At 36.7% G+C, this 18,977-nt stretch overlaps 1 long non-coding RNA gene across 1 annotated transcript in view; it reads left to right on the top strand.

Moving 5' to 3' along the window:
• Positions 1–7,899: 7,899 nt before the first annotated feature.
• Positions 7,900–18,977, top strand: part of LOC136716876 (uncharacterized) — a 93,893-nt gene continuing 82,815 nt past the window's right edge. Inside the window, exons 1-2 of the long non-coding RNA XR_010805156.1 lie at positions 7,900–8,005; positions 12,296–12,418. This is a non-coding gene — a long non-coding RNA (uncharacterized LOC136716876). The remainder of the gene's footprint in view (positions 8,006–12,295; positions 12,419–18,977) is intronic.

The raw sequence follows: 18,977 nt of genomic DNA, 5'->3' as shown, positions 1-18,977 counted from the left end.
TGTTCCTCTGTTTTCATAAAATGTATTTACTCAGTGTATTTTGTTTTGAATGGTTCATTTCACAGATAGTAATTTGTTTTTAGATTCCTATCACATGCCATATTATTCCTAGATTCAGTAATGTAGTTATCAAATGAATTAGGAGTAAAAATGTATCAATGCAGTGCAATCTGTTATTTTATTTTATTTAGAGTTTTTAAGAGCTCTGCTTCACTTTTAGTATACTCACTTGTAGGACCAAACATGATTTCTGTGCTTTATCCAGAGTCTGTGCCTCCGTGTTGTACAGGTTTCACACAGCTACGGCTTCAGCAGGTAAGTGAACATTGAAGAATACCGCAATGGTGGAACAAAGGAGACACTGAACATTAATCCAAAGGCCTTATTTAATTGCTTATTTAATGACTTTTTTTTTTTAAATGATGGTTGTCTGAAAGTCACAAAATAATCTGTTTAGCATATATCAGCCTGGCAGCGTGATCGGAGGTAAGAAAGCATCACTTCATTTACAATTTGTATGCTACATAATCCCAACATGTACCAAGGATTAATTTATTTTTTTCCCAGTGTAAATTCATGACTGCTTTTTTATTTGATAAGGCGATTCTTCTTTTAAAATAGAACACAAACACACACACACAGTTTGAAGTTTCTTTTTTTTAGGCAGATAAGACACCACAATAGTAAATAATGGTAATAAAAAAAATATTTAAATTCATTTACTTAAATGTATTTAATGTGCAGAAAAGTTGGAATATAAACTCCATCACTCCATGTACATATATTAGTTTGTCCTGTTGTCTTTGCGTCTTCTCACTTAAAAAATATTATAAATGACAAAATATGCATTGATTTTCTTTGTGATACATCTTTATCATCTTAATTTAATGATCATCCTTACTGTACTGCTTTCATCTGGCTTACTAGTTAACCTTGCTTTTGAAAGTGTGACTGTCCTGCAGTTTTGTTTCCTTCACTGCAGTTTACTTCAGACATCAGCAGTGTCTGTGAAACCTGCCCTTTATTCTAGCTGTTTTATATATCTGCTTTGAAAGAGTGACTGTTATTAGAGGAATGAGACATTTTGCTGAAAGGGACATGTGCTAGAATCAGGGCTTACACTTTAGCCTGGTTTTACCCAATGCTGAAATTAAATCCAAAAACCTTTGTTTTAAAAAACACTTTCTTAACCACCTGGATCAGCTGTGGAAATGCGTTGACAATAATGCCTCCTGCTCTGTGATTAAACTCCAGATGATCCATTCTAAAACATTAATTAGAAAACAGATTACACACCTACAGGTTGGTAGGCCAAGTGAATTGGTGACAGTAATTTGGAAAGCCTGTTTATCTGCAAAAAAAGATTAAAAATCCAGTTCACGAAATAGGGTAGTTCAACCTTGTACAAATCCCTCTGCTCCAGGTAGTTTATTTGCTTTACTTTTTTAAACCTTTTTTCAATGCCTTGATTTTTCTGTGGCAGATTTTTTGTGTAGACTGTTGTACTAGTACTAAAAATGATTAAAGCAGAGGTTTAAAAATTAGGGCATTTTAAAGAAAACTTGGAATACTTCATATCCAGTTTTTCTTTTTTTATTGTCTTTGTCAAAGTTAGCATCCAGAGGCCAACATCTATACAGTGCTTTGCTGCAACGGTTTAGTTTTTATATAAAGAATGTGTAAATCAAATTTTCACAATTTATCACATTTTTGATAAGTGGATGCGTTTCCTACTTAAAGCTTTATCTAAATAAGTATCTTGCAAGACCGATAATGGTGAGAGAGAGAATCTGTTAAGTGAACGCCACAAGTTTATTTCTTCCGTCTTTCCTTTGGGAGTTGTGGGAAGATAAAGTGGCCCTTGTTTTTCCGTTAACTGTGCCTTCAAATGCTTGTAATTTAAATTGATGTCAAGTGAAAGCGACACCACAACCAGAGATCCAGAAGAGGGAGCTACTTAACCAGAGAAGTGTGTTCCTTTGATTTCATTATCTTTAAAAATAATTCGTCAACCATAATGCCAGAGTGTACTTATTTGAAGATTGTGCCTTTAGGAGGCGTTTTGACACCTCTGTGTATTTGATTGATAATCAAGATTCTTGGGCCGTCAATGTCTTGATAATTATGTAAAGCACGTCTCTGACCAACTGGGTTAGCTCTTCAGAGAATTGCCAGTAGAGGCAAGTGTTTATATTATTAGATGCGGGACTGAAATCGAAGTTTTAATTTAATCCTGGTCATGGTGTTCATGTAAAGAGGCTTGCAGGCTAAAAGGCAACTTTATAATTGGCTGTGGGACTTCTTGTTCCCTGACCTGGAATGGACAGAAAAATATCAGTTGAATTAGATGCCTCAAGGCTTCTGAAAATTGGTTTCATTTTTAATATACAGTGGGGGGAAAAAAGTATTTGATCCCCCGCTGATTTTGTACGTTTGCCCACTGACAAAGAAATGATCAATCTATAATTTTAATGGTAGGTGTATTTTAACAGTGAGAGACAGAATAACAACAACAAAAATCCAGAAAAATGCATTTCAAAAAAGTTATAAATTGATTTGTATGTTAATGAGGGAAATAAGTATTTGACCCCTTCGACTTAGTACTTGGTGGCAAAACCCTTGTTGGCAATCACAGAGGTCAGACGTTTCTTGTAGTTGGCCACCAGGTTTGCACACATCTCAGGAGGGATTTTGTCCCACTCCTCTTTGCAGATCCTCTCCAAGTCATTAAGGTTTCGAGGCTGATGTTTGGCAACTCGAACCTTCAGCTCCCTCCACAGATTTTCTATGGGATTAAGGTCTGGAGACTGGCTAGGCCACTCCAGGACCTTAATGTGCTTCTTCTTGAGCCACTCCTTTGTTGCCTTGGCTGTGTGTTTTGGGTCATTGTCATGCTGGAATACCCATCCACGACCAATTTTCAATGCCCTGGCTGAGGGAAGGAGGTTCTCACCCAAGATTTGACGGTACATGGCCCCGTCCATCGTCCCTTTGATGCGGTGCAGTTGTCCTGTCCCCTTAGCAGAAAAACACCCCCAAAGCATAATGTTTCCAGCTCCATGTTTGACGGTGGGGATGGTGTTCTTGGGGTCATTCCTCCTCCTCCAAACACGGCGAGTTGAGTTGATGCCAAAGAGCTCGATTTTGGTCTCATCTGACCACAACTCTTTCACCCAGTTCTCCTCTGAATCATTCAGACGGGCCTGTACATGTGCTTTCTTGAGCAGGGGGACCTTGCGGTGCTGCAGGATTTCAGTCCTTCACGGCATAGTGTGTTACCAATTGTTTTCTTGGTGACTATGGTCCCAGCTGCCTTGAGATCATTAACAAGATCCTCCCGTGTAGTTCTGGGCTGATTCCTCACCGTTCTCATGATCATTGAAACTCCACGAGGTGAGATCTTGCATGGAGCCCAGGCCGAGGGAGACTGACAGTTATTTTGTGTTTCTTCCATTTGCGAATAATCAAACAACTGTTGTCACCTTCTCACCAAGCTGCTTGGCAATGGTCTTGTAGCCCATTCCAGCCTTGTTTAGGTCTACAATCTTGTCCCTGACATCCTTGGACAGCTCTTTGGTCTTGGCCATGGTGGAGAGTTTGGAATCTGATTGATTGATTGCTTCTGTGGACAGGTGTCTTTTATACAGGTAACGAGCTGAGATCCTAATCTCAAGCTCGTTACCTGTATAAAAGACACCTGGGAGCCAGAAATTTTGCTGATTGATAGGGGATCAAATACTTATTTCCCTCATTAACATGCAAATCAATGTATAACTTTTTTGAAATGCGTTTTTCTGGATTTTTTTGTTGTTATTCTGTCTCTCACTGTTAAAATACACCTACCATTAAAATTATAGACTGATCATTTCTTTGTCAGTGGGCTAACGTACAAAATCAGCAGGGGATCAAATACTTTTTTCCCTCACTGTATATATCTTATTATTTGTGCTTCTACATATAACTAACTGTTTAGTTGATTGTTGGAGCGGAATGAGTTTTTGCTGGATGATCTATTAGCAGTTGAAATATTTTTTAATCCCAATTTATTGAGTGACTTATTTCTTTATCCATCAGTTCCTACTGGAGACTGAATGAATACGTTTTTACCACCGTAAAACGGTCTGAGCCTTTTTTGCCACTAGCTCATACAGAAAACCAATTCATGAGCCCTAACATCATTAAATAATTTGTACCTATATGTAAAAGTACAAGCAAATATTTCTTTTGGTGTCTGAATAAAATAACTTGATTTTCTTTTCATTTTATTTTAATGGATTTACACAAACATAAATGTGCCATACACCACTCTTTTTAATGTTACTTAACTGCTCAATATGCAGATTTCTGTAAATATTCAACCGGAGCAATAGGCAAATTCCTATGATTCACAAAAACAGTGACTCGTAATACTTTGAACAGAAATGCTGCCCACTAATATTCTATGACAGGAGAAGGTTGCAAAGGTCTGTTAATTAAAGTGTAACACTCATGATCCCTAAAAGGATGGTTTTATCCATCTTTGTGTTGCTATGGTGAATATAGAAGATGTATAGCATCATATAAGCAACATGTAAAGAGGTGGTTACTGTGCATGTTTCCCTTTAAAAAATACCCCTGGGACTTTATATCAAAAAGAAAAGAGAGATTGCATACATTAATTCTTCTTAATGAGGAGGTTAAGACACTCATATTCTTTCTGAAGGATGATCGTCTCAGGAACCCAAAGGAGTGTGGCCACCATTCATTGCTTTTAATGACACAGTGGTTTCTAGGTCTTTGTTCAAATATGCTGCAGTGCGTCTGTTGGTGAATGAATAACTTTTAACAAGCTTTTCATGGCCTTTATTGGTGCAATTTATTCAGATGATTAAGGCCCCGGGGGTCTCGTTCCCTAGTAAGTTTGTCACGGAAGCTGTAGTTTATGTATAAATAAAAATCAAGATAATACATATTCAAGGCTATATAAGTCATATTCAAGGCTGTCAAATAAAAGTCCTTTCAAGATGTGGGCCACTGCCTTGGCTGATGTGATTAGGCTCGATATAATAAGGATCCAAAGCATGTGATGTACTAGAAATCTTACGTAGCATATATAGCAGTTTAGGTGTATTAAATTATTTACCGCAGAGTCGGTTCTGCTCTAAATATCGTTGATTTATGAAAAGCAAAAGTTTTAATTTTACCATTAAAAAAAAAAAAAAAAAACTTGAAATCGATAAAATAAGTGCACCACATGCACTGGTGTAACAGAAGCAATTTGATGGCGCTGCCTAATGCAGACTAAGCACCTCATAAAAATCCATTTCATTTAATTATCGCTACGGCCTGGTTTCCCTGGGACCTGGCGAAGTTAAGCCACCGCTGTAATGACCTAATTCGTTTTGATACGGTGTCTAAGCTGTTTATTTCCAATAAAATCACCTGCCACCTGATATGATCTTGTTTTTTTGTTTAGTTCTATGTGAGCAACAGTTAAGAGAGAAGTGATTTACAATGCAAGTAGCTGCGTGTTGAGCATCATGTGGGGTTTGTGGGTCAAGTGAGTCCCTCAATAACCAGAGAGATCGATTTCCCTTCCAGGACTGGACCCTGGGGCCAGGAATATTGCGATATTTCTTGGGTAGTCCATTAGAAGAATCGTGTCATTTAAGCCAATGTCTGTCTTTAAACCTGTGACATACATTATGCATGGCTGTGTTTTGTCTGTGACGAAATCCTTTTGGTTTTACACTGCAACTTAAAGCTAATAAGACCATTTTCTCACAGCGAGTCAATTTTTAAAGCCAACTTGACATTCTTTTGAGACCCTTTTACACGGTGATGAACCCAGTCTGTTAGATTAATGTGTTTGGATGCTAAGATTTATCAGTTGTGATTGTTTGAGCTATTAAAGTTAATGTCAGTGGAAAGATTTCGAATGTAGTTGTCTTGAATCAGTTGCAGTTGAATCAGTGTCGGTCTTTCAGTCCATAGAAGACAGAGGAACACTTTGGACCAATGCTGCTAACATCTATATTAGTAAGACAGACAACCTTCCACTCTGCTTTTTAAGGGTTGCATTAAAATCCTCAACCCCTGCAAGTCATGCTAAAATCTCCAGATTTCAGTGGTCAAACTCTACCATCTGTGTTGCTATCAAAGGCAGAGTTATGGCAAAGAAAGCTTGGTTGGACTAAGACAGCAGCATAACTCATATAGAGGACCTACTTCAAAGAGCTAATGTCATATTTATTTCCCAGAGGATGTCTGTGTTTTTTGTGTTAAAAAATGTTAAAATAAACATCTGACTGCTGCAGTGCGAATAAACGGTTTGTTTTGCTTTTCAGAAAAATAGATGCTACTAACACTTGGCTTTAGGTCAATCATTAAGTGTGATTTCCACTTGGATGTTGTGAACCTGTAATTAATTAATTAGAACACAAAATGAGCTTCAATGGCAGTTCAACATGAAGTCCCGACCACAAGATGTTGAGCCAGAACTTACTAATAAACATCAAGGAGATTCTTTACCATGCTGCCATGTTAAACAAGATTCCTCTTGAATTCCTATATATTTAGAACAGGAGTCCATATGTGTTCAAGAGAAAACATTACATTTATACACTAAAAAAAGAAACACATTTTTCAGTCTTAGGTAATGACACTAAATTTGAAATTGTGTTTGCAGTACATGCCTTATGCATCTGCCCTGGGCCTTTAAAAGAGGTTACGATCACATTCTCTAACATTTCATCTAGACAGATTTCAAGGGAAAATGCTTTTTATTTGAAGATTATGGTTCACAGGAGGTCCCCTATTGCCTTTCTGGGTTTCCGAATGCACAATTGCAATGTCTGTGTTTTCCCAGACAGCACAGATGTATTTAATAAGGAACGATAGCAAAGACCAAGGATTTAAATAATGAAGTCGGCACGAGCGATTAAAAGGCACTTGTCAAATGCCTAAATATCTGTGACCCTTCATAAAGTGAACAAGGCCTTGAGGGAGAGACTATTTAAAGCCGTGTCCCAACGCTAAAAATTAAAAACCAAAATATAGGTATGTCTTCTGCTGCAAAGACAGCCCTGTGGACTGCAGTATCAAAGCCATCCACTGGAGGGCATTGCTGCAATAAGAAAACCTAAAAATAGAGCTTGTGATTGAGTTTTTAAACACACTTTAGTAATAATGATAATTTTAAGAAATACACCTGACTGTTGACCTTTAATATGGTTGCTGATCAGTGATTTTGTTATTTTATATTCAGGTGCGTTGGTGTATTTTATCCTTTTAATTCAGTTTTGTATAATCCCACTAAAAACCAAATGCATGAAATACCAATTAAATAATACAATCTGTGTGTGTGTGTGTGTGTATAAATATATACGTAATGTGTATAATATATGTATGTATGTATTTATATACAGCTCTGGAAACAACTCCGAGTTCAGAAATCAATGTTAAGAGGTCTCTTAATTTTTTCCAGAGCTACATGTGTATGTATGTATATATATATATATATATATATGTATATGTATATATATGTATATATATATATATGTGTGTGTGTGTGTATATATATATATATAACTATGTATTGACTTTAATCATTGTATTTAGAAGTTTTCTACAGTGATGTGATGATTCGGGTTTTCTGAGCTTCATAAGATGTGAACCTTGCTAAATGCACAAGCACTGAGGCTTAAATAAGGTCCCGTGGCTCGCTGAGATGATGAAATATGCTCAGATTCTTAGAATACAAAAGTCCCAGAGCTCCTCCTTAAATGACCTTTGCTCAAGCCATGCATGTGCGAAATGGCAGAAATGACAGTCACAATCCCAGCCCCAGAATCACTGCCTCGGGGCTCTGTGGAGCTTAATGTCTTTCTCAAAAGGATAAGACACTACGGAGGTTATGATGTTGCTTAAGGATGAGCTGTCACTGTCTGATTCTTACACCACGATGAAAGGGCAATTTGAGGAATGATACTTGCCTCCTTTCAAAGAAAAGAGGGGACACGTTTTGGTAATTATTTACTGTTCCTTTTAATTGGAAATAAATCACTCAAAGATGTTTAACACACCAGCATTGATGATGCTTTATTTCTTTAAATAAAGCATAGAGAACTCTTGATCAGACCACAGGACGGTGTGTGTGTTTTATTAATTTCTAAATCAAACTGAACATTGTTCAGGAGAATGGAAGTACAAAAGTTATTATAATACGGAAATACATGAATTGGGGAAGTATTATGTAGTTTGATTTTGTTTATTTTTGCTATGAGATAAAACCTTACAATTCTTGACATGTTCCTTTTTATTTAAGCACAAAATTGCAGCAAGTCATGTATGTAAAATGATGTGAGCGTTGAGAGGAAGAGGGACGTGAGTCAGGGGTTCTGGGATAAAAATATTCAGAGTATCGTGTCTACAGTACGTTTTTAATCATGAATGCTTGTTAACCAGAACATTCATCTGTGAACTCTTGTTGACTTCCACTGGGACTAGCAAGAACCAAGTAACAAGTTGAACATCCGATGAGTTTGAATTCACAGTTCATGTGTTAAAATCCATTTGTAAGAAATATATATTGTTTTCAAATGGTTTATTAGTATGTTTTTTTTACTTTTTTTTTTATGACTACCTTAAATATCAGAGAATTAAAGAAGGAAATGCATGTTGCAGTAATAGAAATACATTCTGAGGAAACCTGAATGATATTTAGTGATGTCCCATACGTCTGGAGGAGGAGATCGGTCTTTTAGAAATTGAAAATGTTGTTTAAGAAGGGCCAATTGAATGCACACCCATCAAAGCAGACACCTATCAAACCCCTAGCAACTAATATCGTACAAAATCTAATTTATGGCTACAGAAACACTGGCCGCCCTGGTTCCAGTAATACTGTCAGGATCAGATTAGGGACAGACTGGTGGTTTGTGACGCACGCTGATGTGGTCTGGAAAATGGGCCAGGAAGCTTTCCCCCCGTCCCCCCCATGTCTGAATAGTACTTACTCTTCGAAACAGCTGCATGGTATGTTTTTTTTTCTATTTTTTGTGCTTTGTTTAGCAGAGACCTTAAGAGTAGGTAACACACCCTGACTGATGTTATTCTAATTAACCAGCAACCGGTCTCTTGCCAATTGTTTTTTTATCCATATATTATTTGTTTACACTGCGTAGGTGTCCCTTAATTGTAATACTGACTTCCATGTGCACAATATGTTAAACTGCTCTACTAATATATGCAGGTAATTCTCATTTGGGATTGCTCGGGTTCGTTACAACTGGAGCAGTGGAGTGTTTTTTCTTTAAAAGCTGAAGCTGCTTAATCAATGTTTTTTATACTCAATTGCCTAATTGTTTGCTTTCTTTTGTTCCTTATTTGTGGCTCAATAGTGTCATTGAAAGTTTGATTCAAGAGAACACTTCAACCCGATCTCCATTCTCATGATTTTCTCTTACATAATATCCAAATAATTTCATGACCACACAGCCCATTCTGCAAACATCTACTGAATCTGTAGGTAAAGTCTGGTCACGGTCACACCCACCTTAAACATTTCTAAAGTAGTCAGTGAGGGAAATGCTGGAAAGAGTGGCTGGTGATGTGGAAAGGACAAAAGAAAGTGCAACACTGAAACTGGCTTCATACATTCCCTTCTTAAGTCTTACCTGTGTGAGAATAATGAAAGTGCCTTTAATCTCAAGTGTTTATGTCCATCTGGCTGATATGCCTGGCCAAAAGGGCATTGGTTCAAATCCTGTTAAAGCACAACCTGGAAGTACAGTACTCCACTTATCAGCTCTTCACTGGGGAATGCTGAGGTACTGTAATTGGCAATGAACACTGACCCTTAAAGAGAAATCCCTCTAGCCTGCTTGCATGTGTATGCATATATTTCCTATAAGGGTTACAGGTATACATTATTGAATTGTATAATATTGTGGACTAGAGACCACAAGTGAGAGATGCAGAACATACAGTAGCAATCCAAACAAAAATGGCTTAAGCATTTTGACCACCAGTGTTCTTGTAAATTCTCAGCATTCTGATAAGTGATCTTATGTGACTTCTGAAAGTCAGTCTGCTTTTCCTGTGTACAGCTAACTCTGTTTCATCCTGCTCTACATCTCTGTAACTTAATCAAATATATGGCAGTACTAGCAAAAGAGTTGGAACCTATGATCTCAATGTCATTTTACTCTACTCCTATCAGCATGGTGCAGGCACTTCCATTGCTATAATTATATTGACTGACAGGTGGAGCTTACGGTTTCCTAAACCTCAGATAATATGCTTGGCATTTTAGAATATATGAAATCCATCCAGGCCCATCAAATGTACTACTGTTGCTAAGGTTATTCTTTTTTGGTATTATTTTATTTTAAGGCAGTGCTTTCTATCTGAAACCTGTGTGCACGTGAGCTAATGATTGGACGCAATACTTTGCATTTGTTTTCACATGGTGAAGAATTGCAAATAGTACATTAAACATACTATAATAAATTAAAATAGTGAAATTAATTTAGATATACAAACATAATTAAAAATAGAAATGTATGCTCATACATTTAACATGTTTAACCAAGTAATGCACTGAAACTTCAGTCAAGATTATTAATGAAAATCTAAATACAAACATGAATTGTGGTATCTTATCCTGGAGACCCCAGGTCCCCTTCTGCCCGACACTGATATTATATGAGCATGAAATAATGATGGTGCCCTAAGTGTATACTCTAATGCCTAAATGATTGTACCTGACAGGAGCCATTTCCGTCACATTTAACAGCAATAAATCTCAGGAGGGCACAGCAAATGGAAGTGCTGTTTATATATTTAAACATTTTATAAATAGTAGCTACCTGGGCCAGGCAAAGGTCCAGCACAACTTCAGCCAACCTGAAAAAATGTAATGTCTTTTAGCCTTTTCTGTTATACATAACAATAGTCTGTTTACAGGACCTTCACTTTCTGTACATTTTAAGTATTCATGTATTCCAGCTTTGTTTGGGTTAAATCTGACATGGGAGCAAAAGTCCACATTTTATGTATAGATGTTCTTCTTACTTCAGCAAAACAGTTTTTTGTAGTCATTGGAGTCATTGGTCTATAATCAGTGACTGCTGTTGAATATTTTTTGCCAATTCTTAATAATAACGATGTATGTATTTCCTTTTGATGCAAAAGACACAATGGGCCTTTGGAGACCTAAACTGCTGTAATTGCTGTCAAAACTTTAAGGTTAAATTTAAAAACCTCCAGCAATTAAAAGCAGAAGGATTAGTAGATTATATCTATATTTACATGTTTCTCATTATATTTTCAGCACTCTTAAAGGTGTTTTTACCTTTTGGGAGAGAATAAATGCAGTACATTAGACAGGAACTCTTAACACGTCATGAGTGATAAAGCTTCTAATTAGCAGGAAAACTACGAAAATACCCTCCACAGAAAAGTCGCCTGCAGCAAATTATGAATTTATTAAAACCCTTAATAACGTGGACATACAATCTTGCAACACTTCACAATATTTTGCACATGCTGGATTTCCTGTTGGAGCGAATGACTGTCTCACAGAGTGGAATGATGCGAGTCAACCATTTAAATTGTATTCAATTAAAAACATTATTCTAATGACTCTTCAGAGGTTCGTTCACTGGGTGCAGTCTGGTTTCGGCGGGTGTAGGTCCGGACCGCGGTATTTTTTTTTTTCGAGGTGTATATTAAAAGTCATAAAATAATTGCCTAATAATAACTCTTTGGTGCCGCAAAGATAACCCACCTGCTCAAGGGACTGCTTGCGTGCGTCACACACAGCGACCCGCTCCCATTCATCCGCAGAGCTGCGCAAAATTCAAATTTATGCAAATTAGCAGCGAGCGCGCAGTGACGGAGTTCGGCGTCAACCAATGGGAGGCAGATTTGCTCAGCATATTGAAGCGCCTTCTCTTTTCTACTGGCTAGTTTAAAAATAAGACCCGCCCCCAGCGAGCGGGCAGTGGGCACGTAGGGATGGAGATTTTCTCTGCACGACTATCGACTGTGTCAACGAGGTAACTGGAGAATTGTACTGGTCGTCTGTTGTAGTTCATTGCCATGATTCAGCCCCACCCAGTCACACATCATGGGACTGATATTATGATATGCGTTTCTTTCATATCAGTTTGTGTAGGGTTGAAATACTTGTTAAAATGATGAGGTACTACTATATATTTTTATTTTCATTGCAAGATTATCCAAGCAGAGGCCGGTAACATTTGCAAATAAATATCAATTTACCCTGTGTTTACTTTCTTTACTGACACAGACGAAAATGAAAAGACTATCAATTAAAGGTCAGCTTTGGGAAGGGGAGCAACAGGGAACAACGAGATGGACTGAGAGAAAAAGAAAAAGAGAAGATGATGGAGATGAGAGAGAGGAAGAGCAGGTACTACCCACTGTGCCCAAAATATGATTAGCATTGTTACTGTGCTGTTTAACACAAACAAAAACTGACCTGATCTCATTCAAACAATGTCGGCTAATTACCACAGAGAAATGTGTTATTTGGTAATTACAGTGAAGCCTATAGGTTCAAATTATTGGGTACATTATTTTTTATTACACTTTGGCAGGAGTCACAAAGAAAGGGACAGGCAGTGCTACTACACAGACTGACATGGTTTTAAAGCTATTATTATCTTATTATATTATGTCTTAAAATGCACATATGTCAATCAGGGAAATCAATATTCTTCGCCTCCCAACCCCGCTAGCAAACTTTTAACCCTGCATACAGCTATGGTCACAGGGTGTCATCTTCAAAAATAAAAAATGCTAGTATTTAATCCATAGCTTAGTTGTAAGTGGACTGCGAACCCTTTAATGCTGTTGAGATTCTGAATGTGTATCAGGTTCAATTTTTCCTTATTTCGCTGTTCAAAAATTTAATTCACTTTCCCCCCAGAAAACAAACCTCCAAATGGGACTTCTTATGAGGAAAGTAGCCGAGTCTGGCCTCATTGATTTGTGACTTCAAAAAGCTGTTTCACACTGGGGCGGTCTCCTTAACCAGTGCTTCAAAGAAGACCTCATTAGCAGCAGAAAGAGCCGCTTAGAGCATAGGGATTGATAGCAATGAAACACGACAGTTCATTAGAGCCTTTTAAATGGATAATAAGGATTCTCAATTTTTCAGTGCTTTGCATGTTTTCCTCGTGGTTTTAAACCTTATTTGTTCCTCTCATCCATGGTGGGATGTTATTGCAACCAAATTCGATATGAATCTAGGAAAAATTGTGAAAGCCTAGAGCTAATTGATCAAACAAACAAACAAACAAAACCATTCATAGAAAACCATAATGGAAAGGAGAATATTAAAAGCACTCAGATTACACACAGTCACAGCACGTTCTTCAGGAATGATGGCTCATATAACTGCCTTGTTGTCTTGAAACCGTTCAAGGAGAATAAGATGTCAGTATCCAGATGCGTTTGCAGCAGTCTGCAGTTCAAAGTGTAAGCACTGCATTTTAGGTACGCCATGAGGGAATGTGTTAGAACCCATGGCAAGAGACAAGTTAATGCCCTGGGGGAACGCAAGATTCACAGTATGAATGTGGGGTACCACTTGGATCATGAAACGGGGCTGCCGTGGGTCCTGGATGGAGTGCAGGGAATTAACTGAATGTTGATCTTGCCCTCTAACCAGGGAGAAAATAGCACTGGAAACATCCATTATTGTTGCATGTTAAAATGCGTTTCACAGCTTTTCCCTTGTGTACATTTCACAGACCATTGCTGCATTTGATGTTTCTATCTATTTTAAATAACACCTGTTTTATTTATTTTTTCAATTTGTGTTTTCTAAATACAGTCGAAGATGTGTAAGAAATGTGAGGGATGCTCGGAGCGAGTAATTTTTCTCCTTGTTCAGTTAAAGAATGGGATTAATTTAGGATTTTGTATTGCCAATTTCATGGGCTAAATTAGGTTAAATCCCCAAGCCAATGGGATTATTATATGTAAAATTATCTTTTTCATGCGTTTCTTTTTTCTGTATAAATCATGAGATTATTCAGCCTGCATTTTCGTTTTTTATCTGAACATTCATTTATTTTTAATATATGAAGTATGTATTAAGTACATTCTAATACAAATCTCTCTGTCTAAATGAGTGGCATTTTGGGTAAGTAATCCTCTTTCCTACCATTTGCAAATATTTAAATAAATAATATTTGGTTAAAGAGCATTTTATATCCTTGATTCAACCACAACAGAATGTCCCTCTTGGTTTTTCCTCCCAGTGTATCTCCTCACAAGATACTAAACTCATATTTTACTAGCAGGGTAAACTATTGTATCATGAGGAGGAGGAGGAAAATAGATTTCCTTCCCTGAACAGTGAAGCCACTGTCTGTGGATTTATATTCAACAGTGCTACGTGACAGGGATTTCAGTTAATAACACTGGGTAAATGTGTCAGACAAATGGGTTTCCTATCTATGTATCCATTTTATCTATTTATCTCTTGGCAGACACCCTTATCTAGGGCGACTTACAGCTTACGTGAGCAACGTGAAAGTGCAATAATACAGGACAAAATTCAAATAAAGTATAATACAAATACAGTTTAATAATTACTGAAGTGCACCGAATTAAAAATATAAAATACAAAGTATACATCCTAGTTCAAATAGGTAACAAATGCGGACTGTATTTTTATATTTTTACAGATTCCTTTTCAAATATATTTTTGTTATTAATTTGTGGTGGTAGGCCTATATTTATTAATCTGCTACTATGCTGTTTTCAGATTCAGTAATATTACAAGGCACGTCAGTTCCTGTTGGGATTTTCTCCCATAGTGGAAAATAGTGGAAAATATTTTCTTCAGCATCGTGAATTGGACTGCTGTTCAAACTCTACATCTTTACTGCTTTGTGTTACAGCTGGCAATTCTGCTGCTTGTGTTTGAAATGTAGGTCAAATAAAATCTTTTAAGTGAACTGTAGGCTGTATATCTTGAAGCCAAAATCAGGGGAAAAAATATATATTAAGTACAGGTTAATTCATATTTAATAGAGTAACTTATTTTAGTCTGTGTAAGTGCTTGTCTGTAGTTAATATCTTGTTTTATTTATTTATTTATTCTCATGAGAATATAAATACAATAGCAGTGAAGTACAGAACACAGCAGTGTGTGTCAATGCACTCATTAAGAAACAATACAAATAAAAATAAAACTGTTAAGCGCTTGCAATTTCGGCTTCACTGCACTTCACCACTTAAATATTTACAGAGTTAGCTCCTATATGCTGTGCTAAATCATTAAATCAATTTTAAGTTTAAATTATGTATCCAAATCTAACTACAGCCAAATATAGAAGCTCACTGTTAGTTCAAGCACACATTAAAATCCAGCGAACATAATTTGAATACACCATATAAAAGGTGGTTTACTATTGAATGTAAAATATGAATTTGGAAGAAAATTACTCAGAAATGCATTTGTTTATAGAAAAACGTTAAACTTATCTTAAACCAAGACATTAAATTAAACCAATTTAATAATTTTTTTGACTTGTATTATGGGCATATTGATCAAACTTCAGTATGGACAACACCAACTTACAGTATATTTAAATTGGATTTAGTTTGATCTGAACTTTGCACTTTTTCCTAATCAACTGATGTCTATTTCATTTAAGCTAAACTACTTCTTAAAGTGCTAGAATGGCAAAGCTGGATATTGAGTAAATGCAGAAAGAAAACTTTAAACATATTTAATTACAGAGCAATAGATTATAGGTTGAGCTTTTAACCTTACTAAATGAGGTAACATGCAGTTTAAAATAGGGCACATTATTCTAGCTTTCTGTCTACTTTGCTAGACTTATAACTGAATTGGCTGACGTGATGAAAGCTTAGAGATGTACATTGGCCAAAATTAAGAGCTCAAACAATAGGCTTCATATCCCCAGTTTTACATTTGCCAATTTTCCTAATTATAGGAATAAAATATTATGCATCTCAGTGAGATCACTGTCCAAATCACGTGGATCTGACATCTGGATACACCCACAGTTCAACCCTGCATTCTTCTGTAGCTCATTCAATTAATTCATGTCCGATATTCCTGGGTAAAAAGGAAATATTTTGGCTGTCAACTGGGAACCCATTGTGTCTCTAATGCTGATATGCAGTTGAGACCACCGTCAAATTAAGCTTATTGTTCTGTACAATTCCCTTGGAAACTGTTGGTTTGCAGATCCCATGAACAATGAGTTAATTAAGACAGTTGATGTATTATGATGAAAGGACAGGACTACAGAGGTTCAGTTATGCAAGGTTTACAATATTCAAAGTAGCGTAAATATTCCATTATGTCTGGTCAGCATCCTGGTAGCAGCATACTGTTGTCTTGAAAAATATAACACTACTTGAGATGCATCTGTCTTCAGACATGTATTTAGAGAAAAGTCACATTGTTCTACAGTACTTTGCTAATGTATGTTGTAATTTAGTGCTGAAGGCTTAACTGGATGTCAGTTTTCACCAGCCACACCACTCCGGTTGGACTCTAAATCTCTCTCAAGCTAAATACCACAGCTAATCAATGTCAGTATGCGGAATAACATTACTGTGATAATTGCTTGCCAATACAGCTGTTTGTCTGATATGAGTTATTCTTACAGCAAGGACTCACTGAATCATTGAAGCAGTGTTCATTTTGTTGACGGAATTGATGATGAAAATGTTTGTCAATGAAATATTTTTAATTTTGGTTAACAAAGATGAAAAGCTGACTACAATCATCCAAGACAAATGTGGCTACGATATGACTGGAATAAATCCAACAAATTTGAAGCAACATCTGAAGAGTGACATAAATCAAATTCCATTCATAAGATTTTTGTGTTTATTTATTACTTAGGCAAACGTGCAGGCTTTGGATGTAAAATAATTATTTTTTTAATTTTAAGTTAGTCCATGATTCTTGTATATTCTTAGAGTAATAAATCTGTTTCATTAATTTGTTTGTTGCTTAAATTGTTTTGGTAAATAATAGGTTGCCATACAATTCTAACAAATTACAACTGTCTTCATTGTAAAATTAAAAAAGGTAAATTAACGTAATTTATTTAAAATTCCAAAAACTAAAACTGAATTAAATGTATGCATGTTTTAGGTCAATATTACAAGATATAGCATGACTAAAATGTGATTAAAAGTAATGTCATTTGAGTTGACTAAAACTAACAAAGATTTTAGTCAATTTTTAGTATTATTATTTCTTAGCAGACGCCCTTATCTGCTAAATAGTAGACTATAATGGTACTAGATCTCATAGACATTTTAGTCAACCTCTCTAAGACTACGACTAAATAAAAAACATATGACTAAATTAACATTGCATTGGAGTCCCTAAAAAACATAACCAGTGGTGTAGTTGAGAGCATGTGCAGGCATAAGGCATATGCCCACATAATGAGAAGGGAACTTTGCGTATGCCCACGTAACTTTGGAAAATTTGGCGTTTACCCTCCTATAATTCCTATAACGAATTCTGTTGTTCGTCCGCCATTCATCTGATTGACAACCTGCCAGCCTCCCCCCCGGTCAACGAATCGCCAGCCAGTTATAGAGTATACCCACTAATTCAGTCACCACTACAGTACTGAATATAAGCACTTGCAATTGGGTATTATTGATATATATATATATATATATGTATATATATGTATATTGATATATGTGTAAAATATTACAGGGGGATTTGATTTTAACATACTATGTAATACCTTATAAGAGTAAGGACTGTGGGATAACAGCCCTGAAGCCAGCACTACATAATCTGTGAGCAGGGTACTGTTATAATAATGTACACAAACACTGTTCTTGACTGCCTCTGAGAAACTGCCTGCTAGCAATTTATAAAGCAAACAGTCACATTCTGCCCATTCATCCCTGCTTTCAGGACCATTTCTAAGAAATTGTAGCCAATTATAGAGGTTGTATTTGTAGACTGCGATACTTTAGCCTCTTACAGTGAAGTGGTCTGAGCTAACCTGAACAATTTCATTCAGTTTATAAGCAGCCTTCAGACAAAGCTGTTGGCAGGGCTGCATACACAGCCTACACACTGTGATTCCAATCGTCTCATGCTATGCCAGTGTTCACTTACAGAAAAGCTGGTTGGAAAAAGTGTTACAATCATCTGAACTTGTTTTCTTCAGAGACATTTTATTTTGGTAAAACATGAGCTATTTTAGATCTAAAATGGACTGTCACTCTGTGATGGCCGAGTCTTATTGGCATATGTGTGTTTGCTTTGATCCATAGCTTCCCTTTTCCATGGCATGCCTGCAAAATGTATTGTATCATCTTCCCATCTTGTATGTGGTCATTTAGTAGGTCTTTTTGTTTACCTCAGTTAGTGTATGTATATATATAATGACATCAGAACCGTAACTTCCCTACCTGTAGATGTGGTTTGTTTTAGCATTCTGCACAGGGACGTTTATGTATTCTGCCTTTCATACCTAGCACTTAAGATATAGGTCATACAATCCAAGGCAAGGAAAGTGAGTCAGTCTATAGATAGCTTAGGAAGGTGAAAGCCTAAAACTGGATGATAAGAGGGTCTGTATTCAATGGATCTGAGAACCTGTGTGTTAAGACACTGCACTCCCCCCAGGGCTCCCATCATCAAACAGGAGGAGACACTAACATGAATAGGTCATACTGTGCTTATTACCTCCTTCATAGAGCTCTGACGTTGACTGTAACCTGATTGGCTGTCTCAGGGCTGACTGTCTAGTCATCTTCTCTTTATTGTAGCTGATGGGTCAGGCGTCGACTTTTACATTTAATCCAAAGTCACCAGGACTTTTGCTTTTAAAAAGACAGCTCGGAAGCAGTTTGATGGGCTGCCAAAGTCACCCCAACACTCTGAGTCAGTCAACGACTTTAAGCTGCTACTTCCCTGTTGCTTTGCTGCAGTT

This window comes from Amia ocellicauda, chromosome 21 (genome assembly GCF_036373705.1).
Source record: "Amia ocellicauda isolate fAmiCal2 chromosome 21, fAmiCal2.hap1, whole genome shotgun sequence".
In the NCBI taxonomy this organism is placed as follows: domain Eukaryota; kingdom Metazoa; phylum Chordata; class Actinopteri; order Amiiformes; family Amiidae; genus Amia; species Amia ocellicauda.
This window is presented reverse-complemented; position numbering and strand designations above follow the sequence as displayed.